Source organism: Nipponia nippon, unplaced genomic scaffold (assembly GCF_047370975.1).
Source record: "Nipponia nippon isolate SJK-2023a ecotype South Korea unplaced genomic scaffold, ASM4737097v1 scaffold_14, whole genome shotgun sequence".
NCBI lineage: Eukaryota > Metazoa > Chordata > Aves > Pelecaniformes > Threskiornithidae > Nipponia > Nipponia nippon.
Window position 1 is genome coordinate 4,595,218 of NW_028262330.1, and position 27,635 is coordinate 4,622,852.

Genomic DNA, 27,635 nt, shown 5'->3' on the forward strand with positions numbered 1-27,635 from the left:
AAGTGTAGTGTCAGGTTTCTAATTTTACCTGCAGAAACCATCATTCCAGTTGTTACTTTAGCACCAAAACAGCACATTAGGCAAAATGAATTTGGCACAAATAGTGAGTTTATCATCTCTCTGTTTCCTCTGTATATATGATGATAGTTTCAAAGTTGCTTTTCTAGTTGCTTCACAGACAGAAGTGTAGTGTGTGGGAAGGACTGTAAACTAGTGGTCTCTGCAGCCAAGTTTTTAGATTTAGGGATTATTGTCAAAGGAAACTTTTTTTCAAGCTGTTTTAGCTTCAAGAAGAATAATTAACTTGTACCAGCTTTTAGGCTTAAGTCATAACCTCTGTGGACTCTTTTCCCTGGTATGCCATGTTCATCTTACAATAAGCTGTCTTTTTTTGTAAAAAAGAGAAAGTCAGTGATATTGTTCTGAATCAAACATGCAATTTTATGGCAAGGCTGCATCTCTTCTGTAGTGAGAGGAGAAGGAGTGAGATTGCTTCCTTTATGCTACAGTGGGAGTGTAGCAAAAGACACAGGGAGAGAGATGAAGTATCCCCGAGTTACAAGAAACGTCGTCCATGTTGTATACATGTACATTATCTCACAATTCCAGTATGGGAATGTTTAGCTTGTTGTACTTTGGTCATGTGTCAGACTAGATACAATTGACACCTTTTAACATTATAGTCATTACAGGGATTCAAGAATTTCAATTGGGAAACAATTCTTCACACTGGAGTTTACTGAAGAAGAAATATGGGGTACCACACCTCCAGATTTTCCTCTTTCTTGATAAAAACTTTAGGTTCAAAGATTTTGCCATTTTCAAACATTTATCCAGGATTTCTGGTCACACAGCAGGCCAACGGGTGCATCAGTGACTGCGTCCCATGCGGCAGTCGTAGTAAGCTGGTTCTTTCAAGAAATGTTTGAGTAAGTACACATGCACTACACAGTTGCTGCCTGCAATAGATCTGACACTTTCCGGAAGTTTTGGACAGACCTGCCCTACCACACATGTGCTTTCAATTCAGGCTGCACTCACTCAGTAAGTCAAGTCTTTCAGGAAGCATCTGACCTGCTTCACAAGCTCTGTATATTTTTTCCCTGCACGCACAGAAGATTTGTTCTGTTCCTCATGTGCACAACAATTATGCCCCATACAGTAGGTCTGCTGTGATGTTTTCAAGGTGTTGAGCTGGCTGCACAGGTGTTGCACAGCATATGCGTAAGTATTTCAATCTGGACTTATTATAGGAACCCCAGAAGGCTATGTCTTATGTTTAGCTGAAACAGTTGCAATCACAAGCAGTTGCTATGGCAGAACACGGTGCACTGAATTGTTACTGTATGGGTGGAGCTAGAGACAAGGGAGGGTAGAAACACCGCAAGTCAACTCCGCTATCAGAGAAAGTGCTTCTGGTACTCCAGCTTTTGTGTGCATAAGCCATAGAGTAACTTCAAGCATGCATATTAATCCAACGTATCTCAGGAGACTAGGTGACCTGCTCATGAACGGACAGTCTATGCAGCACGTGTGCACTAGGTCTGATGACTTGCAGAAGTGTTAGACTTACCGTATATGTGATACACAGATCATATTTGCATAGGGCAGCCCTGAGTATAGACTCATTCATAGGCTGTAGGAACACAAAACATAACCATGCTCTACAGCCATAGTGGCTTTGAATATTTTGGAGAGAGTTGCAACTTGTGCTTCAGCTGCAGTTTTATTTAAAAATTACTTTTCTTCTGAAATACAGAAGAAAATTTGTGCCCAAATTTCCATAGAATAAGATGACCTTTATAAGTATGGTAGATTATTTTAATCATTGATGGAAATAAATTGCATTATGTAGTCATTCCTATGCATGATTTATTTATACCGCATGTCCTATCAATATATCAACTTCTTAAATTTTCTGTTTACAGAAAGAGTATGGCCAGTATGTTCAGATGTGGCTGTTTTTCACTTGTTTAAAACTTCATTGTCTGCTCTTCCAAGAGTTCATTTGCATTAGAAATTACACTTTTGTGCAAATTGTTGGCAGATAATAATTACAGCTTAAACTGTCAGCCAAAAATACACCAAAACTGTGGTTCTCATATTTGCATTCTGTATTCCTTCACTGTCCACTAAAGCAAATTAATTACACTGTGTTTCTTTTGCAAGTCAGCAGGAGGTAAATTGGTATGGTAGAAATGAAAGGGAAGAGTCTGAAAGAAAATTGTCAACCAATTTGTTAAGTTTTCATTTCTCTTTGCTGCATTGTTTTGCAATATCAAAGCCTGAAAATTATATGCCTGTCATTGCTTTGGGCATTGTCCTAGTGCTGCTGGCACGGGAACTGTTAGTGGTAAGTGAAAATGTCAGATGGCGTTTTGAACGGCAGCTAAAGGACACCGTGAGGACTTAAAAAATCTGTTTCCTTTAATTTCTAATGGGCTTCACCGTTCATTATATTTAAGAGATATTGAATAACATGGCCTTGGTTTACTTTTTTGAGGCTCCTGGTATCTTGGCCTTTGCACGTGGGGGGATTCTGCCTCAATTTTTTCTTGAAAATAAAATCTTCTCTTTTGCTGAAGTCTGTACTCCATAGAAATAATCTAGGACATCTTCCATTATATTCAATGGTCTTTACGCTTGGGTTTATATACAATAAAAAAGTGCAACGTTGTAAGTGCATGTATTGCTCCTACTCTTTACACCTGTGTTTAGATTAAAGAAGCTGAAGCAGCTCATTACTGAAGGATGAGGAAGAAGCATAGTATCTATACACCGAGTGTGATCCAGTCCCCTACCGACATCCTCCCCTCGATTCCTTACTTATGACACCTCTCTTGGCTCACTCAGTTATGATTTACCAGAGTGCACAGATCTATGAGAATATAGGTTATCAGTAACGCAGGTGCAGTCTTGTAAGTTAAAAATCACATCAACATCCTACCAATGTTCTACTTCTAGAAATTTACCTGGAAATTGAGTTTTGTGAACCACTAACTGGTCTGATTGTGAGCCCTTGTTGATAAAATTCAGGTGACCTAATTTTCTGTATTATTTTGAGTCATATGGTTCCTAGTCCCAGTGAGAAAATACGAATAGTGACTTCTCCTGTTATTACATATATAGCAAAAAAATCATAACACTTGCTTCAAAATTCCTGGGGTAACACAAGCAACAGGTCATCTTGAATGGTATAAAAATTTTTAGAGGTGAATAATTGATTTTGAATTGAATCTTGTTGTCTAATGTGGAAAAAACCCACACCCAAACTGGAAGGTCTCAGAGCATTTAAAAAACATTTTGGTCCAATATTTCTAAATTTGAAAATAGAGGGAAGAATCTTATTTATTTGTTTCATTTTCAACCCATTGTGTAACAGGTAAAAAGGTAAATACGAACTTTTTATAAGAACTTTCATTGACATTTGAGATTTCAAAGAAAAGGAAAATGTACCTAAACATTTTTCTATGTTTGTGAGTAACTTCAAACAATAACACTCAAAACCAACCATTTTAATCTCTATAGTGTTGATTTCCAATTCTATGATTTCAGTTTGCTGAGCAGATGGTGTACAGTAATAAAGGGGGAACGATACAAGGGTTGAAAGGAGCTGCAAATATTAGAAAAGCTTTATTTGTTTATTTATTTATTTATTTATATTTAGGGGGAAGTCTGGGAAGTTCACAAAAGCCAAGTATGTTGGTTCCCTTGTATGCAATAATTCGGGTTCCTACACTGAAGGGGTTAAAGATCCGACTCTGATCTGAACCTTCAACACAAGTGCAAATTGAAAGATGTAAATCTGATCTCACAAGTCTAGACATAACTGTCAGCTACTTTTAGCCATTGTTCTGTATTGATTTTTACGTTCTTAGTTTCATTTAATGAACAGGCTATTTTTCCCTTCCTCTGTAATTCTGACCTTATTCAGCAGAATCTCACTCTGCAGCTCCCCTTTAACTTTCAAAAAAATCTCTTCCATAACAGGTTCAGAAAGCAGTTTCCTGTGAATTTTTATGAGGATGTTCTGAAAATTAGGGTTGCATTTTTGACCCCATTTATTCTCCAAGCATCTGGCTTGCACTGTTCTGTTTGGTGATGTTTCTTTCCCCCAATATGACTTTGATAAATACTTTTGGTAGGCTGCTTACCCTTTGCAATTCAAAGCATTAGAGTTATTTACTACACTCCTGCAAACTTTCCTATTGTTTCCACTGTCCTTTGTATCAAATAAGTTGGAGACCAGCACCAGCTTTGCAGCAGATTGATTATGTGGCTGTTGATGGCTGCTTCTTTTGGTAGTTTTGAATTTCAGTTCAGAGTAAGAAGAACTGTGCAAGTACTATAAAATTATATCTTTCTTGCTTTTATTTTCCCTTTGCACATGATGCTTTTATTAAGATGATATACTATTTTTATTTGCCATGAAATCTTAGTTCTACAAAACTAATTTAGTTCAGATGGCAATACTTGACATATGAATTTTTAAGAACTTTGATGTCCTACGGGACAAAATTCTTTGCATGCACCTTTACTTGACGAGCTGTATTTTTACTGTCAGTAATATTTACTATTTTTTTTGTAGCATAGTAGTACCCCACTGTGAGCAGATACCCACTGCAGTAGGCACTAAACCAACATTTATTAACAGAATTCTTGCCCTGAAGAATTTACAGTCTGAACATGAACATATAGAGGAGAGGAAAGGAAGGACTGTTTATTCTTCTTTTACAGAGGAAAAACTTGAATGCAGGAACATGAAGGCTCAGATGCACAAAGACATTTAACTGCTGTTGAAATCAACTGATTGATTCAAGGTCCACGATCACTCTCCGTACAAGTACCAGAGCGAAGACACCAAAGTTGGATATACACTTCCAAATAAAAATACTGGAAAAAAAATCACAATCAAATAAACTAGCCACAAATACATATGTGTACATATGGTAAATGTTTTTATCTCTTGGTGGAAAACACTCTTCCAGTATAAGTATTGGCAGTCAGAACCCCAACTATATTCATGGAAATTTGTAGCTCAGTGCTCTGATGATCAGAGAAAATTAAGAGGTGTCAGGTATCTAGTCAGAGAGATTTTGGAGTTTTGTCTTTGTCCTTGAAAGCTAACATTAGAGGCTTCAAAGTTCATTGACTCAGACTCATGATTGTGTGGAGGTTTTGTTTGTTCTATAACAGTTATAAATACATAGTTTATAATGCTTTTGTTTAACATGGGAAATACCCATTAGAAGCACAGAAGCTGTATGACATGTACAGTGTTTTCTTGCAACAAAACCTCTCATTGATCTGCTAGAGATCGTGGGCTTTCGATCTCTACTCAGTGGATGCCTCCAAACCTGAAGATAACCTGTAGGACTACAAAAATAAAATTCTGAAGTTTATCTAGGGAATTGTATAAAAAGCCCTTTTGACTGACTAATCTTAGAAGACTTAGAGAAGACTCATTGAAACTATGCCCTCGAGATGAGAGGAATACTTGGGAACCTGGTAATGTATCTTGTTATGCCAGAAAAAAAACCCAGGTCAAATACAATGCATGAAACCCAAAAATTATATATAAGCTTTGTCGTTTGCTGTGCTGCTTATGAGGAGCCAAACTGATATAAGCCAGCTCGTTCTGTGTAAAACAACACTGAAATTGAAACGGCATCATTTCATTGAGCTATCCAAGTAAATTCTGTATTTTTATAAAAATTAAATGTTTCATAATTTGTGAGAAACTTGACTTTTATTATTCCCTTGACAGGGATTACGGCATAAAAATAATTAGACAATTTTTGAAGATCCATGTAAAATCTTAGAAGTTAATGCTTTCCTAATAGCAATTCACTTTAAACATATCTCTATAGTTAGCTTACAGATAGTTCTGTTTCAAAGTTAGGAGAGGAACTGCTTTTACATTATCTCACTGGATAACAGAAAATCCCCAATAATTAATGCCAGATCCTCAGCTCTGATCGTTTCACTGAAACCATTAGATCTATGCCAGTTTACATCATTTGAAGATCTGACCCAGCAGGTATAAAAATGAAAATGGCAAGGCAAAAAAATACGAGCAATTTGATATCAATAAAAATGTGCATGAGGTCAGTGGGGACAGAGCCTTTTCAAGTTTTCCTTTGACTTTTTTATCCTAAAGAAGAACCTTTTTTTCAGTCATTGAGCAAGGTAATGTACAGCAAATGATAAATTACAAAAGAAATTAATCTGTTGTAATAAAACCTGGGCAGAGGCCCAAGTATTTGTTCCGAAAATATTTATTTTTCCCCAGCTGTATTTATGCGTGAATACACTGATGTTTCTAAAGCAAGTATTAAAAAATGTAACATCTTTTGAATAAGAAACTGGTTTTAGTTATGCACATCTCCAAAAAAAAGTTTTCCCTTTTTCAAAATTCGAACTTTGACCTTTCTGAAATCTCACTATCACAACTGACAAATTCCAACTGTTTTTATTTGACAGCGTTCGCAGAAAAAGAAATTTCAATTCAGAAGTCTGAATCAAATTTCTGACACAGCAAGTTACTCAGTTGCCCAGAAAAGAAACTGTAATAGCTCAGAGGACAAGTTAGTTCCTCACTTTGCATAGGAAAAACATTCAATATCTTGTATTGAAATTATTGTCACTGGAAAAGGTATGTTAATAATTATTTACCAAAGAAAAATTAAATCAGAGACAAATACAGAATTTGCTGTTAACTCAAATAGGGGATGTTTTCTTTTTATTTCATTGTAGCACTGGTAGAAAACCTCAATTAAAAATTGTTGTAAGGAAAATTACAGTTTAAGTAATGAGCTTAGTGAAAAAAGAAAGATCAGACCTGAGACCTGAGTGCAGAAAATGAAAAGTTTGAATTTTACTGAGCCACAGGGAGAGAATATTGTATTAAGGAGCTGGGTGTGTAGCCCCACATGTGATTAATTAGCTGCACCCAGGTGGTGAGATAAAAGAACAACAAGCAGCTTAGTTGAGAGAGAGCTGTGGGGAATAGGGGGCTACTGTAGAAGTGCTGGGTCAGGGAAAGGGGCTTGCTCTACCAGCTAGATGAAAGGCCTTGCTGGGTACACCTGCTGTGTAGACAGCAGCAGAAGCCCTTGGAAACAGAGGTCTTAAGAGAGGCCAGACAGCAGGATTTGGTTTATCTGTTTTCTTTATTGATGACCTGTGTTTGAACAGTAAATATGTTCCTTAGAGGAGGATACAGTGATGCTAAAGATGCTTCATTAAAAAGCGTGACTGGCTTATACCAGAGTGGGGAAACTGAGGCAGGGATGTCGGAAGATGGAGTTGTCGCTTGTATTGCAGTGAAGTGCTGTTCGGTTCTGCTAAGCCTGTATCTGACTTCCCCCTCCCGCTTTGCTTTGCCTTTGGAGTGGGTCATGACCAGTGGAGCAACTTGGAATGTTCTTCAGATCTCTGACTGAAGGTGAATAACAAGGATAATACTGGCTAGCAGAGAGCTGCACAGAGGATCTGGGAACAGAGAGTAAAATAAGTGGACCCTATGGAGGAGAAGTTCCTTGTCTAGAGTGGTTTGGGTGTATGCTGGGGCCTAGCCTCGTTATAAGGAATGGAATATATGGAATCAAAGTGAAATTCTATATGGGACAAGAAATGGGGTGGTCTTTATAGCAGGGTGGTCTTAAACTGAGGTTTAATGTATGTACAATATACAAACATTTTTGACAGACCATTAACACCTATAATCTTGTAAATATTTGCAATTTTCTAGATCATAAATATAGCTGCATAAGCAGTTCTTTCAGGACATCATTTATACTCCATTAAAGGTTAATTTACAAGTTAGTACCTTATAGAAAGAAGATATGTGTACTTTTATGTTAACTTTCTGTAAAGGGAGACTGGTGTCTCCAGCAGCAATTTGTAATTCTCCTGTGACGCTCCCAGTGGCACTATTCAAAGCACTATTTGAATTCTTTTCATCAGCTCATGTTCGCAGCAAACTTAATCTTCTGTTTTGAAGACAGAGAGGGAAAGAAAAAGAAAAAAGAGCAAGATCTTAGGTCTTCTGTCTGCGTTCCCAAGCATCCAACTGTTTGTTTAAACAGTCTCCCCTGACACACATTCTCATTTGTCACAGTGCTGATGATACCTGCTGCTGTATCTTAGCCCAGCTTAACTAGCTTGGTTGTGCTAGGGGCTCGGTCGTGAAGGGGGGCAGGGAGGCAAGAGGTAAATAGTAGGGGATTGACTCTGTGGGCTATGACTTTATTCACTGTAATGGCATTTGTGCTTTCTAAAGATCAAAGGCCAGAAAAAGGGTGGGGGCAGGGGAAGAGAAAGAAAATTGTTCACTGTAGACCCAGTCAGGAGCTTTCAGAAGTGCCTGTGAGAAATTAGGTGCCTCTCTGCACATTTGATCATCTAACTTTGAAATCCTGATGAGAGAGCTTAGGGAAGGATCTGAAGAGAAGGGAGAATAACCACTCATAGGTTAGGAATATTGGGAAAGAATAAACAAGGAAGGTGCCAAATTTAACTGAATTTGATCCATTTTATTTTTCTAAATGGCAACTTTCCTTGTTGAGCCTGGTAGTTAAACAACTGACGGGCTCTAAAAATTGCTGTTAGCTGCAGATATACAGGAAAAAAAGAAATCTGTTGTAAATGAATATTTTGTCAGTTATTGGGATAAAAGAAAGCTTTCTCAAATGGTACGGCATGACTTCCTACAATGGTCTCTATGGGTTTATTCACCTTCCATAGGATTTCCCATGAAGAGAGATGAAAGCTTTGTTTGTTGCTCACTATGTGGTGTATGTTTATCTTTGTTATTCATATCTTAATAGTGTAAAGATTTCAGCTTTTTTTTTTTTTATGTTTCAAACTACTGTGCACATTGCAGAATGTTCCAAGCTTTTGTTTTTCGTATATTGAGATTCTTTCAGCTGGTTTAATACAAAAAAATGGAGGGTGGTCATTATAGTACATTCACAACACACTAAATAGGAGCTAATTAGGTATTCTTACTATGCTGTTTTCACTGGAAAGCACTTTATAAAAAATTGAAGGTTTCCTCAAAACAGAATGACATCAACACTTGGGTAATTTTCTAAGGCTCAGGGTTGAATTTCTGACTAAGGGATGCAAGAACTGGAAGCTCTGACCATTGCACATTGAATTTGTGATCTTCCAATCCACGCTTACATTTCTCCTCTGAAAGAGGCAGATTGGGGAGTAATTAAAAACTTGCAGACGGACGTGGAGAAGTGGGAATGAGCTTCTCTCTTGCCAGGTTAGTGATTTAATCGCAACACTACAGGGTCAGTCCAATCTGTCAGAACTGCTCCGCTTGTTTTAAACAATTGCTTGTTGTCTCAGAGAAGAACTTTGAGGTCCTGCTTGTAGCCTCAAACCAGTTTTTCCTCAATATTTTTAAAAACACACTCTTATTAATCCACTTGTGCCTCCAGTGTTGAACGAAGTAACTGCCTTCTTGAGGCCTGAATGAATTGGCATGTATTTTAGTACTAAATTCAGCGGAAGGACTTCTACTATAAATGTAGCTGGAGTTGTGCCTGGCTTTAGGAGATATCTGGTACGCCAGTGGCAATGCCTTGAGTCCTAGTGTCATACACATGCTTGGAAATCACTGCATTTTGCATGACCAAGGAGACATCTTTAACTGTTTTAACAGGAACATCGATCGTGATGGTGAAGAGCAGCTGTGTGGCATGATGTTGCTGATCAATGCCATGTGCTGTGTGGCACAGGAAAACCAACAAGAGGTTGGAGAGGGGCATATTAAAATGGCAGAACTGAATCGGTCAGTCACAAGTCCAGTCAGTGCCCTTATGAGGCACAAAGACGGTTGCTCTGTCAAGTGGAGTGCTGGGTTGCATATACGTATCAAAAATGTGGTTTTAATTTATCTTGTAGTAGTTACCATACATAGCCTTATTATAGTTAACGTTGTAAGTGGGTGGGCAAAACAAGAGTAATCATAAAGAGAAGTCTAAAATGCCTCGTTCACTAGGGAACTCATCAAAGAACAGTTTCTTCCTACAATCACTAGTAAAGTGGCTGTGGTGAAGGAACACGAGGTTTAATGGCTGTGTAAGTGCTTTAGCCTTAAAAATCAGTTAGCCTCAGTGTGTGCAAATCCCTTTTTGCTACTTTTTTGGTATTGGGCCTGCTTGTAGGTCTATGGCTTGTCATTGCACACTTGAGGCAGCTTAAAGAAATATTTATCTACATTAAGAAGTAGCACAAGTATTTCACAAGGGCATTTGCCACTCATCTTGCAATTTGTGAAAGGACTGTCTTAATCATCTGTCTGGTCTTCTTTTGTACCTCCTGAAATAACTCCCCTCATATCCTTCAGAAATAGGGAAATCCTCTGAAGAAATCCTTTATACTACCTTTTTCCCTTTTCTCTTACCTGCCTCTCAGCTCCAGAAATGTGCAGTCCCCACTGTACTAGTTAAGGGCAGGGTCACAACTCAAAGAAGGTTTTATTTCATCTTACTCTGTCCTGTGCACAGCTGAGGGATGGCTGTGACTGGAAGCTTTGCTCCTGCGGCAGCTTTATTCATGTGTATAAAACTCTTCCTCATGAGTTTGCAGGACCAAGCCCAACACATTTGCTCTTGGCCTTCCTCTCCCACATTTCATATATAAATTTACACAGTGGAAGCTAAATTTTAAAAAAAAAAAAAAAATTAATAAGTAAATATATGATTGTCTCAGTGTGTTAAATCTTCCTGAATTCTATGGGTTGAATCCAGATTTACGCAAGTACAGAGCTCAGTGAGAATGTAGGCCTCGCCCATTATAATGCCTACTCATTTGGCTGCTCCAATGCCATTTACCTCTCTAAATTTTACAATAAATTGTGGAGCCTTTAGGCTCCTCTGTAGAAATCTTAATTTAGACAAAATGTTAAGGTCATAAAAGCCTGAAAATGTAGATTAAAGCAGGATTCATTCTATTAATTTTGTTTCCTAGAATAGAAGCAATTTTAGCTACATTAGAAACTTAAAGGAGTGTCTGTTAATTATTAAATTCACAGTTAAAAAAAAAAATCTAGCAGACTTTTTGGAATTGCATGAAAACCTATTTTGTTATGTAAATTGGTGCAAAAATATGTTCAGTTGCCTAATCTTTGAAGAAGTGATATGTCACAGAGTTACTTAGGAAGCTTTACAGAAGGTTACTTGAGGACACCGTTAAAGTGTAACATCTTTCTGCTGATAATTTTGTATATTTTATCGTGAATGTGGCTCTTACATTTATCAGACTAGTATCTCTTCCCTTTTCGTTTAAAGGGTGATGAATGGATGTAAGAGAGCGGTTTTTCTTTTCTGTTGTGAGGGAAGGGCAGTGTGTCAATGCTTATAAAATTACTATGTTATGGTTTGTTTATGATATAATTAAGTAAAAAAAAAAAATAACGTTTTTATCTAGACATTGATCAGGAAGGGTTTATTCCTGCAGTAGCAAAGTTAATGAGAGATTAACTGGCGCTTTGCGGTTTGATCAGAGCTGTCATTCCACAGTACTATTTTGCCAGTCCTCTGAATTACTGCTTTTATGGTAGAGTGTTAGTGTGGAAGAAGACTTTCATGTTTTCCTGTCATTTCTAAAAATGCTCTGTTATAATTCCAAATACAAGACAGCAATTTCATCATTGCAATAGATTTCTGGGAATAATAAGTTGTCATTAAATCGTTCTGCTTTAACTAGCTTGTTGCAAATTGACAGTACAATATTTTTCTGGGTAACAGTCAGCTTTGTTTTCTGAATGATAGTTTGCATGAGTTGAAGGTACTGCCAACGCTTGCTGAATGCGCCACGCTTCTGATCTTTCAATATAAAGCATAAATAAATTGCTCTGGTAGCTCTTCCTTTTATCTCCAGTCCCTCTCTGAAGCCGCGTATTTCACAGGTTTGTTGTCCTGAAGGTGACCATCAAAGCAGAGAGAAAACCAAGATCCTGATTTTCTAAGAGTGAAACAATCTAACAGTTATCTAAATATTTGCTTTAGGAAATCTGATGCAACTTTTTTAAGAGTCTCCTATTACCTTATAACCAGACAGCGCAGAGGTAATAACTGGAGCATCTTTAGATTGTAATAAACAGTTGCCAAAATGCAACGGAAAACTACAAGTTGAACAGTTGCACAGATTTCTTATTTTCACCTTGGAAGAATGCTGTAGATGCAATAGTAATTTCCTATATGACTTCTAAGCATCTGCAATTTTTAAGCAAAATGTGTTTTAAGATTTAAAAAAGTCTGCCTCCAAAACAGTAATAGGTGGATGCTGCACACTTTGATTCCCCAAGAGCTGCTTGTTGTTGCTACGCTGGTATCAGTGGAGGTTAAAGAAGCTTTCAGCTTTGGTGTTCAGATTTTATAAAAGATGCCAGTAAAAGAGCACAGACAGATGAGTTGTGGGTAATAGGAACAAGTTGCAGAACGTGTAACCTGTAGTTAAGAAAACCCTTCCACGTCTTCTGTGCTGTCCAGCAAAAGAATTAAGCCAATCAAAATGTACTCTTGAAGCACTTGATTGGCTCAAATTCTGTTTAGGTTAATAGTGGTCAGTAGCTTTGGATGGTAATTGCTGATCCATTATTGGTTGTCTTCATTCATCATTTGTTGAGGTTTTTTGAAGGTATATTATGCATCGTTCATTCTTAATATAGTATTTTCAGAACAGCACAGATAATGCAAATGCCATTTTTTGACCTTTTTTAATCATGACCTGTCAATTGTAAAGAAAGGTGATTTTTTTTTTTTTGCTTTTCCATTTGTTCCTGGATTAATAACAGTGTAAAATCCTGTGTTATTTGAAATAGGTGAAACTCTATATCAGTGTGTTGCCTTGTCATCTTAGAGACAGGTGAAAATGAGTTAATCTCTCTTTATATAGAACTAATGGAATAAAATTCCATTGTAATTACTTTCAGACTTCACTGACTTTCATATATCACTCACAAGCTTAATTTTCTCATCCATCTGTGTGTGCTATTCAGTTGTATTAATTATTCCATATTGAAAGACACTACTTGATAATTAGTTGGTTGTATAATTTGAAGCAAATGCTGTAGTGAATTTTATCTTTCTTTTTATTCAGAAATCATCTGCAAGCAGTTTTCTCAAAAGTACTATTTACAGAAAATTATTTACCTGGTAGTTATACTTGAGGAAATACAGTTGCTCTTTAATCGTGTCTAAAAAGCTCTTGTATGTATCTAATTTTTTTTAATATATTCTGACTCTCTTCCTTGCTTTTTATTAGATGAACACATCAATATAGTAATTTTCAGTACAGTAACTTCTTCACTTTCTGCATTGCTTTTCAAGGAAAGGAAAAGTTCATGAGTTATCTCTGAGAAGTCATCTAGTTTTATTGTTTGCTTGGAAATACGGGTCAGATGCTGCTTTGCATAGACAGACAGACAAAAGAAATCAAAAGGAACTGACTTGGCTTTGGAGCGTGCATTCTCAGAACCTCCTCTTGCAGGCAGACAACTTTTACTGCAAATTCAAAACTTACCCCTGCAATCCTAACTATTTTGTTTTCTTGTATACTTGTGAAGCAGGAAATAAATGGGTGATCACATTTCAAATGTATTTTTGGTATGCAAGTGGCATTTAATTCTTACCCTGTCATCTACCGCAAGCACCATGTGCACAACTGGAAATATTGTCTGAACTTGGAAACAGCTTTCTTCTACAGTTTGACAACTGATTGACAACATAGAACAGCAGTAGCTCAGTACTGCCAAAGTTTGCTAGGATTGGTGTTTCTGTTGTGATTATCTGTTTTTAGTAGTTGAATCTAGGGTTGAAGAAAGTGGCTATTTCTCATACGCAGTGAGGTTTCATATCGGTAACCTATCGGGAGAGTCTCCCTATCCAAACCTAAGATCAAAGAGCTAAGGAAGCTTAGAAACTAACAGATCTTTAGGAGATATCCAAAAGGCATTAACTTAGAGGGTGGTTATTATTTGCTAACAAAATAGGAGCCTCTATTATGGAATGAAGATCAAATTGCATGGAGTTGTAGCACTTCACTTAAAATTAGAGAAGATTCGTTTCACTCTAAAGCCTGAACTCCTTATTTTTCATGAGGGCTGCATAAATGACTCTGGCAGTTGTATGATCCTCTTACTATTCTCAAAAGCCTACTGAACAAGCTGCTGCATACTAAAATCACATTCAGCTGTTCATAGATAAGTTTTTGGAAAAACTGACCAAAATTTCTATTCTTAACTGTATGTAACTATAACTGCATTATTTCTTTAAACTCATATTAGAACTATTTGGAATTCTATGAATTATGGTTTTTCTATCACTTATATTAAAAAGTTAAATTCTGGTATAAATGGAGGAAAATCTAGGCAATCTTTGTGGTGGGCTGGTACTATTAAGCTTGTATCTGTGAACATAGCTGCTTCACTTGTCTTTTTGTGTGTCCCACAATTTTGTATTCTCACAGCACAGTTTGTATCTGATACGTCAGAGCATTCAATTTTTAGACTGCCTATCAGTTTGCATTTTCAGGAGGCTGGTAGTTACAGTCTTGGATTTCTCACCCTTCTGAAGAATCATTCTTTAAGGACTGAACTTGTTTGAACATGCTTTTTTAAGTGTCTGGATGTTTTTCAGAAAATATCAAGTTGTACTTGAACTGTGAGATTATGATATAATAATGGGCTCGGTAATCAAACTTTTCTATAATACTGAAATACTGACACTTTAGCTTGTTGCTGAAGTACAGGTTCACTTCTTAGTGTTAAGTTCGTTTTTAATATACCTTCATTTAAAGAAGAAGATGGCATCATTCATTGGCCACTAACTTTATTCTATTCTCATTTTATGTAATCTAATCTATGGGCTTTTCTAGCACAACTACCAGTGTAGTATGTCAGTAATCTTAAAATTCAGTTCCATGGCAATTTCTTGAAGGCGTGGGAGGTAAGTCAGACGAGCCAAGCTTGGACAAAATTCCAGCGTTTCTGTTAAGCCATATGATGAGGTATACATAGGCATAGGAGCAATATTAATGTCCAGTTCTAGCTCTGCCACAGGTACGCTGAGTAACCATCGGACAAATCACTCTCCCTACTTTCCTTTTCCTGTCCCATCTATTTGTAATCCATTGAACTTTTAAGTATTGGTACTTACAACAGCAATTCCAGTTCAAAATACACATTTCTGTACTGAAATCAGTGTGAAAATGCATCTGAGTTTTCTGATAGAATATTGTAAAAGGGATTACTCTGTCATTGACTGGTCCTTTTAAAAAAAAAAAATAAATAAAATGGAATTTTTATACATTTGTTTTTTTCACGGTTGCTCTTTATCTATGATTCAAGGTTGAAGTAGTTCTTACCAGCTTGACTTTTTCCCCCCTCTGTAGTTCAATATTTCTCTCAAGAAAATTCACCTTATTTGTAGTGAACAGTAGGCAACAGAGCCATCTGCACCAGCAATTCTAAGAAAGAATCTTATGATTCATGTTTAACACTGCTTCTTAAGAAGTGCAGCTGGAATAACCAATTTGACCTTCTGTTTTTCAGCAAATTCATCTGAAAGATGAGGCAAGACAGCAAATTCATCCTGCATACTGATAGTGGGTAATTCTCAAGTTCTTTCTAATTGGTGCCCCTAATTAAAACCAAACTACATTGTTTCATTATAAAGTACAGGCAATAGAAAAGATCAAGTGCTTCCAAAGTATTAGAGCACAAGATTTTCTGTTAGAGGACTGTATATAATGAACTACCATCCATCTGAGAAACTCTTAATACTTGACAAATATTGGTGACTTAAGCTTCACAATTCCCTTTCAGCTGTATATTTAATAGGTCAGAATCTCAGGAAAGGTAATTGTAACTTACTTAGGACACAGTGAGGTGTCCATATTCATATTAAAACCGGTAGTGCTGTCTGGGCTTCTTGAACCTTCAACTTGACCATTAATCTTCAGGACTTCCCTTCTGTTTTTAAAGAAACAGGTTATTCTACCTAGAAAGCTGCTGCTATCAACTTTTAAATTAATGTACCATCATCAGAGTAGAAGTGGTTTTGGCTAATAGCATCGTAACACATGATTGTGGTCATGTTTTAGGAGATCAACAACATATCACCAAAACACAGGAAAAATAAGTGCTCAGTTTCTGACCATGGTATGCATATTTGCCAATGCTGCTCAAATCAGTGCAAAACCAAAAACTGATCACAAAGCAAACTTTTCTTTGCAAATACATGGCTTTATTGCTAGCTGTATAGCAACACTGGATATTTTATGGAATCTGTTGCGATAGTGCTGATTTGGAAAAGTGGATAGAGGTCCAGAGGCAGGAGTTTGCCCTGAATGGTATCTTCAAAGAGGCAAATTATAGTCTCAGTAGCAATCATTCAAAAGATCTGCAGTGAGTGAAACAGTGCAGAATATGTTCTAAATCATATTATTTACCAATCGGAAAAAGTCACAAAGAAATTAAAAACTAATAATTGCTGTGATAAAACCACAGGTTTTTTGGTTTGTGTTTGGTTTTTTTGATGTTACAGTCAAGAAGAGTGCCTGAATTTAAACCTGTGGGCTTTTTTTCTGTACAAGGGCTCAGGTGTCATATTGATCAGTGATATTTGAAGGGTAATTCTCTTGCCAGTACTTAATATCTATAAGATTTCAGTTGGACTCAGTGTTGCCTATAGGAGAGACTCCCTGCATTACCATGTGATACTTCTATGCAGGTTTGTAGGTTACTCACATATATGTTATCTATTGAATACATGCATACAGATCATGCCCCTTTTTAAAAAAAAAAAAAAAGGCAGAGAAAAGGTACTCAGTGAGAGGTTACACATTGTGTGAATTCAGTTAATTTTTCCTCATAGCACCTCATAATTTTTCTGAACAGAGATCATTAATCATTCCAAAGCGTGTAGAAGTTTGTGCGATAGCTGTAAGACCACCAAACTCTGACCCTGGAGGAAATGAATTCCGAAAGGTGAAAAGCAAGTGTTTTCTTAATTAAGCCACCTAAGCTGCCTGGTTTTGCAAATATTTATTAACTCAATTCAGATGAAGTCAGATTAGCACTTCTAGCTGTAGCGAATGTTGTTTCATTGGACCACGAGTCCTTGTTTTCAAATCAATACTCGATCTTTTAACGCAACAGCAAATTGTTCTCCCCATCTGTCTCCTGTGATAACTCTAATGAATGTAATATCTGGATGGTGATGTACCAACGCTTTCTAAGAAGTACTTCATTTATACAAATATAGGTAGTAGTTAGTAATAATAGGCTGTTGGGGTGTTGGGTTTTTTTACACTTTTTGAAGTTAACTTTCAATATTCTTTTCAATTTGCTCCACGTAAATGAAACGTAAGTAAACATGTAGATAACAAAACATTCTCGACACAGTAAACTTGTGGGGTGTGTGAGCTTGGTATCACAAAGGCTTTCCCAGCCAACGTCTTTGTACTCTCGGACTAACAAGTGTTTTAGTATGAGTTGAAGAACAAAAGGTACTTTGAAACCTGGCCCAGCTGGAGACTGAACCAGCTCAGAGTGTGACTTAGAGCAGGCCATGCCAGTGGTACCGCCCTGAGTGGATCTGGGCACTTGCCAGAGCGCTGCTGTGTGCTGTAAGCACCTTCTGCCCCAAGATTAACCAGTATTGTTCTTTCTGATTTAAGGATGAGTGAGAATGAGTAAAGCATGTCCCAGATGGCCTATTAACAAGATCGAAGTTCAGAGACTTTCGCTAATGTATCAGGATTTGGCCTATACCACAATCCCTCATGAAGAGGGATTGGTTTTTTTTAGTCCTGAAAGGAACTGTGGCTTGAAGGCTGCATCCCAAGTACTTAGCTAAGGCAGAATTTGAATGTGGGAAATAAAACCAAGAATATCATGGTCTGAATCAGATTCTCTTCGACCCATTGGAAAACAGAGTAATGCTTGCTGCAACCTGCTATGAAAAGTAGGAATTCATTTCAGATTCGTTTCTCACCTTTGGTGTTGATTGGTGCATTAGTTAGGACATGAGGAAGATGGAGGAATGGAAAGAGCAGCTGTGAACTAAATCCATCCAAAAAGTACGTGCTCATTAGAGAGCGATGATCACTTTCTATTCTGTTCTCACTTGTGGTGGTGGAGGTAGGACTTGTGGCAACCAAGTGAGGACCAGTAATAATGTTTATTGCTTACTGAGAGGCTGACATAACTAATTGAAAGGAAACAGATTCATCAGTTTTAGGGCTTAACGAAAGTGATGAGAGGATATTTTCATGAACTGCTATTCGAACTGCTACATATGTTAAAAGCCTCCACTGCAATAAAAAAGTAATTTTTTTTGGCAAAGTACGTTACAGATCTCCTATATTCTAGGAGGAAAGATTTGGTTGCATTTCCTGCATTTTAATTTTACTGTTATTGAAATGTTGAAATTCAGGAAAGAAAAATCACATATTTCGAGTTTTGACACTGATTTTGCTGTGCCTCATACCCCTTGTGAAGGATACATAATCATATGTCCTGGTCTCTGTAAATTATAAAAAGGCTTTAAAAAACCTCTTCTATGTCCATGTACGTCGCCTCTGTAGTAAAGCTTGAATCATCAGGATTTGAAAGCTATCACAAATGCTCAGCAAAAACAAAAGTTTCAATGTGCTTTTTAAGTCAATGTGAAATAGAATTGCACCAGAAAGCCTGGAGTTACTGCATGGCAATCGCTTCTATTCTGTTTAGGTTTTTGTATTGCTCCTGTGAGACACTGGTTTGGAACTCCTCAGAGTTATTTTCGTTTTAACTAAAATGTAAATGAACAGTCACATCAGACCAAATGATTGCAGCGTGAATTCCCGCTTGTGTAAAACTCTCACAGCCAGGAAGTGTGATGTTTCGCTAGTACAGAGATGACCCATGGGGCTATTTACAAAAGCGGGTCTAGTGAGACAGATCACCCTGTGGTTCTTTCTCTGATAATGCAGACAGATAGGCTCTTGTTTTGAATTGTTGTTATCTAGAATAGTCTGTCTCGATCAGGATCTGGAAAAATTATTCTCCCTAGGTAAATGTTAGCCTTTGAAAATAGTTGTGTGTCCCCTCCCCCCTACTCCTTGTCCCTAGTATCAAAGTTTTTCTGAAATGGTACTTTATTCTTGTTTTTTGAAATGCCTGACTTTAATCACTATAAAATATTTTCTAAAGAGAAATCATTGCCCTTAAACAGATTTCTGCTTTTATCAAGGCAAACAAGCTGCTCTTTAAGGAGTATCTGTTCAGCAACATAAACATCGCTTGGGGTTCAGAGAATAGTAGGAAGTTGTTCTTCTATTATCAAAGTTGTTCCTTTGCTCAGTGTGAAAAACAATGACACTTGTTTAGTGCTTTATAATAGATGCTCTTATACATCAAATTTTGAAGAAAAAGGAGGTTCACCCTCAGAAATAGGCCTTAGATTAGTAAGTACATTGCTAATTGCTGTAATCATACAAAAGTTGCAATGACTGCTATCTATATATTTGTAAGTACATTTTGCTCTTTTTAATCACCACGTCACAGCTTTAAAAATTGTTCTGATTTTTGAAGACAGCATCACTTTATAACTGTAGTTTAAAAAAAAAGAAGTGCTTCTCTGGAATTGTGCATGTCTGCCTCTGTTCAGCTTTGTTCCATGCTCAATTTTGGTAAATCCTATTTTTCTTTTTTCTTTCCTAATCTAGAAATTGCCAGCTATGAAAAGCTTGTTAATTTCTGTTTGTAAAATGTTCGGTGGTAACTTGGATTAAATGCAGTGCAGCTGGGAGTAGTCATGGCCAAACAATACATGGCATAAATTATCTCTACATGGAGTGTCTGACTAGATAGCATAATCAACATGAGACTGACAAAACAACACACTTGCGCTGTTGTTGCTGACAACTTCATTATTTCTATGATGTTCAGCTGTGTAATTTGTTTCTGAGGAACAGCAATATCTTCAGATATGTCTAATGGCCTGTATGTACTTTTATAAGCTTTCTGAAGATGGATGTGTTTGCACAAGTTTAGGGTTTTTTTCCTAATATGGAGAAGAATTGCAGGAACCATTAGCAAAGAGCATTCTGCTCGACATTGTTTTTGCAACAGTGCAGCATTTCCATCAAGCAACGCTGGTGAGCACCTCTTGATATGTATGTGGATTACTTAGCGTAACAGCAGCTGCTCTTTGATTCCTTGTTTCAAACAGTAATGGCTTTAAGGATCTGATGAACTTCTTATACTAAGGTATTTCTCTTTACCTTACACTCCAAATGATCCCAAGTGACCAAATGTTGTTTTGTGGCTCAAACAATCCAGGCCTGATTCTGTTCCACTGCAGCCAGGGATTATTATTCTCAGGAATTTTCCAATTAAAAAGACTAGGGGAAAAAAAAATGCCACTTGGTCAAAAACAAGCTATACAAAAACCATGCCATCTTTAAAGAATTCTCACCAAACAGTTCTGGTTTCCTGCAGGTTCGTCTAAAACCGTCCTCTGAAATATAAGCAACCAGGGTCCACAGCTCCAAGGCACCGCTGCCATACAGGCTGCCACAAGGCTGGAGAACTCCTGGCCTCCACGTCCATTCCTGTGGAAGTGGGAGTCTGCAAGCCCCAGGCACTGGTGTATCTGCCAGCTTCGGCCCCGCAGCAGAGCCAGGGGGTGTTGAAATCCAGGTTGGGCTGAGAGGACTGTAGGTTAGGGACCACGGCGAAGGCAGGAAGCCTGGAGGAGCTGGGGCTGCCAAGCTCAGTTTCTTTTAGTCGCTTACATCACGGGTGTCTCAAATATTTCAAAACACTTGGGAAAATTATTTCATTGGGAAATTTTCTAAACTTATTCCAAATACAATTATTTTTTCTTCACTCACAATTTCAGAATTTCTCGAGTTTGTTCATGTCTATGACTGATGAACTGGGAAATATTTGTCTTTTTTATGAATATACTGAATACCTCTGTGTCTCTGTGGATAATAGGTTATTTGCTGTGGATTTGGATCAAGAACACTGGCTAAAGGAACTAGTGAAACAGTAAGACTCAGATCAATGTCCTTGACGAAACACAAGAAACCAGGGAATAGGACAGAGAACTAACGAATTGGCAAAAGGGTATGTGTGAAAGATGATAGGTAAACAAGGAGCCAGAGAGGCAGAAATTGCCAAAACCAGAGTTGGAATTTACTACAGTAGCTCACATGTATAAAAGTTTGCAAGAAAGAATAAGTGTGGGGACAAAGAAAGATACACTTTTATAGGCTTGCTTGTGGTTTTTGGGTTTGGTTATTTTACCTTTCCCACTGTATACCTTTGGCTGTATGAAAAAAACGCCCCAATATCTTGTTTCAAGGAGCAGAGTCACTTTCATCACCTTTCTAGTCATGGATTTCCAAAATGAGGGAGCATACAGATGCCAGACAGAGTTGGCCTGACCGTGCTACTTTGGGAGGGAGGCTGGAGATCCTATTCCCGGGTATCTGATCTGCCTGGCTACATTGCCCGACCCTGGCCGCAGCAGTGTACAGGACATCAGATCTGACGTTTGAGCAGTAATTGTTCTTTTAAGGGGGTTATGAACAGTCTAAAATACAGCTTTGTCTCTAGTGATGATGACAGCTTTGCCATTGACTGATTAGGAAGTAAAGTCAGGCTCCATGTGAAGTTTTCAAATTCCAAATGTTTGAGTGAGTTTCTTTGCTCTAACTTCCCACCCAGTTGCCAGACTACTGGTCTACCGAGCGTTTTTCACAAACTCGGTGTATGCATAGCGCCGAAACACAAGGCAATATAAAACATAGGAACGTTAGTTTCCGTATATGGAGGACGTGCTTGCTGCTGAAATACCATCTGCAATTAAGCGTTGGACGTTGCGGACTTGGGACAACGCAATACCTGTGTGTGGCTGCTGCTCCATGGACCACATCGGGCTTTTGAAGAACTGGGTGAATACTGCCACCTATTGATTGAGGAACCGAAAGCGAATGTCTCCCAGCTACCCTGAGATTTTATACAGAATAGCTTTGTGAGCTTCTCATCCTCCGCATGAGAACAGCCTCCCTCATCCCAGAAATGTTACTGGTGTCCAGAAGAAACAAATAGAATTTGCTAAATGGAATTAATGGCCAATACAATGTGCTGCTTGGCTCCTAAAAAAGTCTGTGGTGTATAAAGCTGAAAACAATGCAGGGGTAAAGATTTTGGTAAATCTCTCAGTTAATCAGCCAACTTGGGTGGCCTCTTTAAACGAAATGTACCGCTAAATGTACATCTTCATTAAAATGTGCAGCTTTAGCAATAGCAATGATAATAGCAGCTTGCGAAATCAGTTCATGGTGTGTACTGCGGGTAGGTAAACTTTTAGAGTGGTCAAACATGGAATGAAAATCTGTCACACTAGGTTAAATAGTATAAGGACAGCAAACAAAATATTCTGTTCAACTAATAAGTATGAAATGTAGGCAAGTGGAATAATAAATGGCTGACATCCTTGAGCCATCTAATGGAATCATCAAAGGCTAAAAACATGCAGGCTTCTGTACAAGATCAGACTAACGGATCTGCTTGCATGTGTTTTATCATAAACCCAGATTTTTGTTTTCTGTAAGTCTTTTAGTCTTCTCTATTTCCAGATCTAGATGAAGGTGCCTCTAGCACTTATTTACACACATTCCTTCATCATTTTTAGTAATTAATTTCATGGGTTTATCATTTGATAAATTTATTATTACTTCTCTTACCTTACTGAGTGTTGTTTTATGTCTTCTGCCTTTTGAACAGCTTAATAATGAACTTAAATTCATATGACAGGAAGATTAGAAATACGTTTTCTTGACATAAACAAACTAATTGTCTCTCATAGACCTAGCCTAGGCAAGAAAACATCTTGTCTTTTACTGCTCTACTAAATAATGTTTGGGTAGTAATAGAGAAGTACTAAGCATTATAAAAATTGAAATGGCAACTGCAAAAGGTCTACTTTCCACCAAGCTGAAGGGAGAAAGTAAAGGAGAGAAGGGGGAGTATTGACCCATAATGAGAAATTGCTAGAAAATGTTTAAGAATAGACTAGTTTCAGTAAGCTCACTTCAGCTTTTTCCCCTGAAAACAGCTGGAAATTGAGAATTCCCTCACAAGTGAGCTCCATACATGGGGTCTATACAGTCCAAAAAAACTTAATCAGGGATTTTGAGTCAGAAGAATCATCCCTATTCAGCACAGCACCGAAAATGGAATTTTTATGCTTACATTTAATTTTAACTAATTTAGACATTTCAGATTTTCAGCATGCTTTTTTTCCAGATAGTATCCCAGTGTTAGAGAGGTATTCAGTGGTTTTCGAAAGATTTCCAGTCTTCTTCCTGTTGGCAAGGAGCAGTGACCTCCGTCAGCTGTCCTGCAGCCTTCGGACTAATGATCCTTAGAAGCAGCAGAACAAAAGAGGGAATCCTATACACGTATAGCCTGTGATTTTTCACGGTATAGGAGAAGGAATGGTGTGCATAGCATATTGTCATAGCACTTTGTAATTCTCTGCTGTAGCAAAACATGCAGGTAGTTGCATTTGATATTCTTGTTATGTCTCTGAAATATGTACGTAGGCATGTTTACATACACACATATGTAAGCACGCATATATATGCAAATAGAAAATCTCTCAAAAAATGGCTTGGTCTGTATACAGATTGATTTAAAAAGTATAGAACAAGTTCAAGTCCCATGACATACAAATGTCAGGCTCAGGACTAGATTTTCGTTTCAGCTGCTTTGGCAAAAGGACAGTATTTGGTATGAGGTGCAGTACCCTTAACTGGGTTTTGAAGCATGGGAGAATCAGACTGGTCACCAGCTTTTGGGAGGTTTCCAACATGTTCCAAAAATCAAGCATCGTGTCTGAATAAAGCCAGTGAGATTTTTTCAGCAGATTGTAACAGGAGCTCTGGTATCCCTTTCAAAACAATAAAAAATACCTTTTCTGTAGATATTAATGATCATTGGCTACGACAGACCTAGGAATTAGTATGGTTTAATTTTTTTCTATTGCCAAAGGTTACACAGGAGTGTTCTGGTCACATGAATTTAACCCAGTGGACTGTCCAGGAAAGATAACGATTTTCTAGATTGTTTATCTTTGTTTATCACCGACACTATTTTTAGACTTCTAAGGCTGTGTACGGTTGTTCCGTATTCTGACTTTGTAACATCTTTTGGGGTTTCTGTGGGATCCAGCATTTGTGTTTGTTGCCCTATAGTAAAAAAAAATATATTTTGAAGTATCACTGTTCCACTCTTTTGGAAGCTCTTAATGCAGACATTACAGGATCTGTTTTAGCTGAAACGTAGGCATCAATAAAATGTTTTTCTTATTCATTTAATAATCTTTTTTAAGCGTAACCTGTTCAGGCTGGGAGCCTTCAAGTGATCTTGCAGATGTCCCATAGCTATGGATATGGTTGCTGCTTTTGTTGCTATGATTGCAGACAGCTGTAGTGATAGCTTGCTTGAAGAAAGAAGAAACAATACATCACATGCAACATGCATTACTGGACTGAGTGAGGACTGTGATTCTTTTTTTTTCCCCTTTTATTGGTTTCACATAAAACTAACTGCTTTAAGATGGCTGCATTAATGTCTTTTTGCTCATACTTCATGGCAAATTAATTACAATCACAGTTTTGTTTACTCTGGCAGTAATTTTTTTTTTTCTGTTTGCACGCTGTGCTGCTGATCAATTTTAAGGGATACAACAAGCCAAAAGCATACAGAAGTCATGGCATCTTTGACTACGGAGGCAAGAGCTTTATATATTAGTCATTCCTATAGCTGCACAGGTAACTAGCATAGAGTTAAGGCACCAAATATTTTACCTGTGATACAACACTATTTGCTTTAAATGCTCTTTTGCTCTGAGATCTTATCAGTGATCTTGGACTTCAGTAATTGCTAGTAATAAGCTTTTTCATATCTGATCATTCATGCAGTATAAGAAAGAGGTTTCCTCATTCTGCCCAGAGGCTGAACCAGCAGAGACAGCAAAGCCAATGTGATTCATTGAATGAAGACAGTGGACGATTACCAGCAACTTGTTCACGTTTTGCCTTGGATAGCCTAAGCTGGTAAGTCTAATTTAACTCTTTAATGCATATATTCTTAATTATTAGTTTCAAGTATAAAATTGTTTCATAAACATATTTAAGAACACATATAGCGTTGAGTGGTTTCTTGACTGTTGTGTTTTCCTAAAATCTGAAGTTAATGCTTTTACAGCTATGCTGTGTCCTACTAGTGCACCTGTCTATACAGTGCAGCATAGATGTGCCACATACAACAGACGGTGATCTATAATTGTTTTCTCTCTCTCTCTACAATATGTTTTTAAAAGGATGTGAATATTAGGTCAGTATTTGTCAATCAAAAAAAAAAAAAAGCTTTTACAAGGGTAACTAATTTATATTTATTTGTATTTGAATTTGACTCTTCAAGCACCCTGCTGTTGAGGAATAAAACGGTTGCTTCTGTACTTAGAAGCACAAGTAGAAATCCGATCACAAAGATTAAGCTACAGTATGTGCTGCATGCAATGTGTGTTGGAAGACTTCAGTCACTGGTTCGGTACATTCTATAGCAGGGTGACAGTCACACAAACGAGACTGCTTTGGTGGTTATTTCCAGGGTAGTGCAGTGACTGCTTCCCCAGAGATTCAGGTTATTTGTTACTGGAACCGCTGCCGTAAGACTTTCATTTTGTGTTTTTTAATTCTTGGAAATGTCATAATTAACAGTAGTTTGCAAGTTATAAAGGGAGCTGCTGTTGTTATTCTGTCTAGTTCTGCCTTTTGCTGAGAGCCTTTGTAACGTGCTGCTTGTTGTAGTTCTTGCCTTGCTGTGAGAATGCTAGTTAGTCAGATCGCACAGGGCTCTTCCGAACTGTATCGAGATGTCCTTATCTTTTCATTCTGACCTATGCTAGGGACGTGCAGAGGCTTCCACAGGTGAAAATCTCAAATGGGCCAGTTCTGGACATCACCTGTTTCTAAATTGTTAGTGTTTGATATACTGTGACAATGACATATCCTCAGGTTAAGTGCATTTCTGTTGGGGGATTTGTTATTTCAATCAAGACAATGCACATTTCAGGGTTTCACCTGATTGGTGAGGTGAGGACATGATTGTAAAAAAACCCCAAACGAATGACTTAAAGGAGCCTAAAACTGCTCTTACAAAATAGTTCATGTCTGTAAAAATAAAATGCCAACATCCAATAAAAAACAATAAGTTTTCAATCATAGAATCATGTGAATTGAGCTCTCTTTGTTTTCCTTATTTCTTATTATACATTTTACGCATTATTTTGCCTGATCTCATTTCCATTGCTCTCCCGGGAGTCATTTCTACAGCCTAACAATATCACGCTTCCAGAAAGTTTTCTAGAATATGCAGCTTACCTTTACCTTTTTTCGTTTCATACCTTGTATGTGACTAGGAAACATGTTAAGTATGATAATTTTCAGTAGCGTTTTGCATCTTACTGTTTCAGTACACTGGTAAAAAATGCAGATCATTTGCATTATATTATTCCAGCTATTGCTTTATTGTTCCACGTTTATTCCATACACAATTTCAGGATATCAATGGTTAGTATACAGGAAACATATGTTTCAATTCATTTGTGATGCACTGATTCTGTGTGGACAGCAAAGATGCCATCTGGTTTATTGTTGAATAGCTGCAATTTTTACAGTGTTTACTTAGCTTCTCTATAGACTTACCTGCTCTTGACTTAAGAAAAGCTTTCATGAGATTATAAAAGATTCTGTCCTCTTCTTACATTAATCTTAGTCTTGGGGATCTGCTCTGGCTGTGTACTGAAAAAGCTTCCATGCGTAATACGGACACCCTATTGTTACTGTCCTCAGAAGTCATTGTAGATGGTTAGTAACACACTATCGTTTTCTGAATGTATAAATCCCATTTCATTGACCAGGTCAAGGTGGGAAGGACTCCAGCAACCCCTAGGAATTGTAATAGCTAGAGTCAAACTATGTTGAGACACAGTCAATATGAACAGTAACCCATGCCGTGGGGAACAGGCCTGAGCAGACTTGGTATTAAACTGCTGCTAGGCTTTTCTGGGTTGGAGACATAGGCTAGCAGCCCAATGATACCTAAATTTGCTTTGGTCCTGAGACTACACCAGCATCTTAGAGTGCTGTAACATATTCAGAGAACCTAGTTTCTTTTTACAGTGTACATATTGAAATAGAGAGAACTGACCTGCAAACTGTCTGAATTTTGAATGTGTATTGGGAGATGTGTGACTAGAACACCTCTGCCAAACCCTCAGATTTCCTGAAAAACTGTTCAAAAACTGAGAGGTGCTTGTCCTTTACTTACTCAGGTTAATATCTCCTCATAAAAGAAAACGTTGCTGTCAAGCTGTTCTCTGTAAAAAGTTGGGATTCTGAAAACAACTTTTCTACTTCTCAAGAAAAGCTTGAATTTGATGACTTTCAAGACATTCTGTGCAAGACATCTGGGCAACTGAGTTTAAGGAGATAGATACAAATACGCTTCCTGCATTAGTGAAGGCTGGAGAAGAGACTGGGTT

General features: G+C 37.6%; 1 protein-coding gene across 1 annotated transcript in view; it reads left to right on the forward strand.

The window, feature by feature from the left end:
- Positions 1–27,635, forward strand: part of ANKFN1 (ankyrin repeat and fibronectin type III domain containing 1) — a 113,012-nt gene that overhangs the window by 18,901 nt on the left and 66,476 nt on the right. Inside the window, exon 2 of the mRNA XM_087750845.1 lies at positions 25,009–25,143. The gene's annotated coding sequence lies outside the window, so the exon portion shown is untranslated. The remainder of the gene's footprint in view (positions 1–25,008; positions 25,144–27,635) is intronic.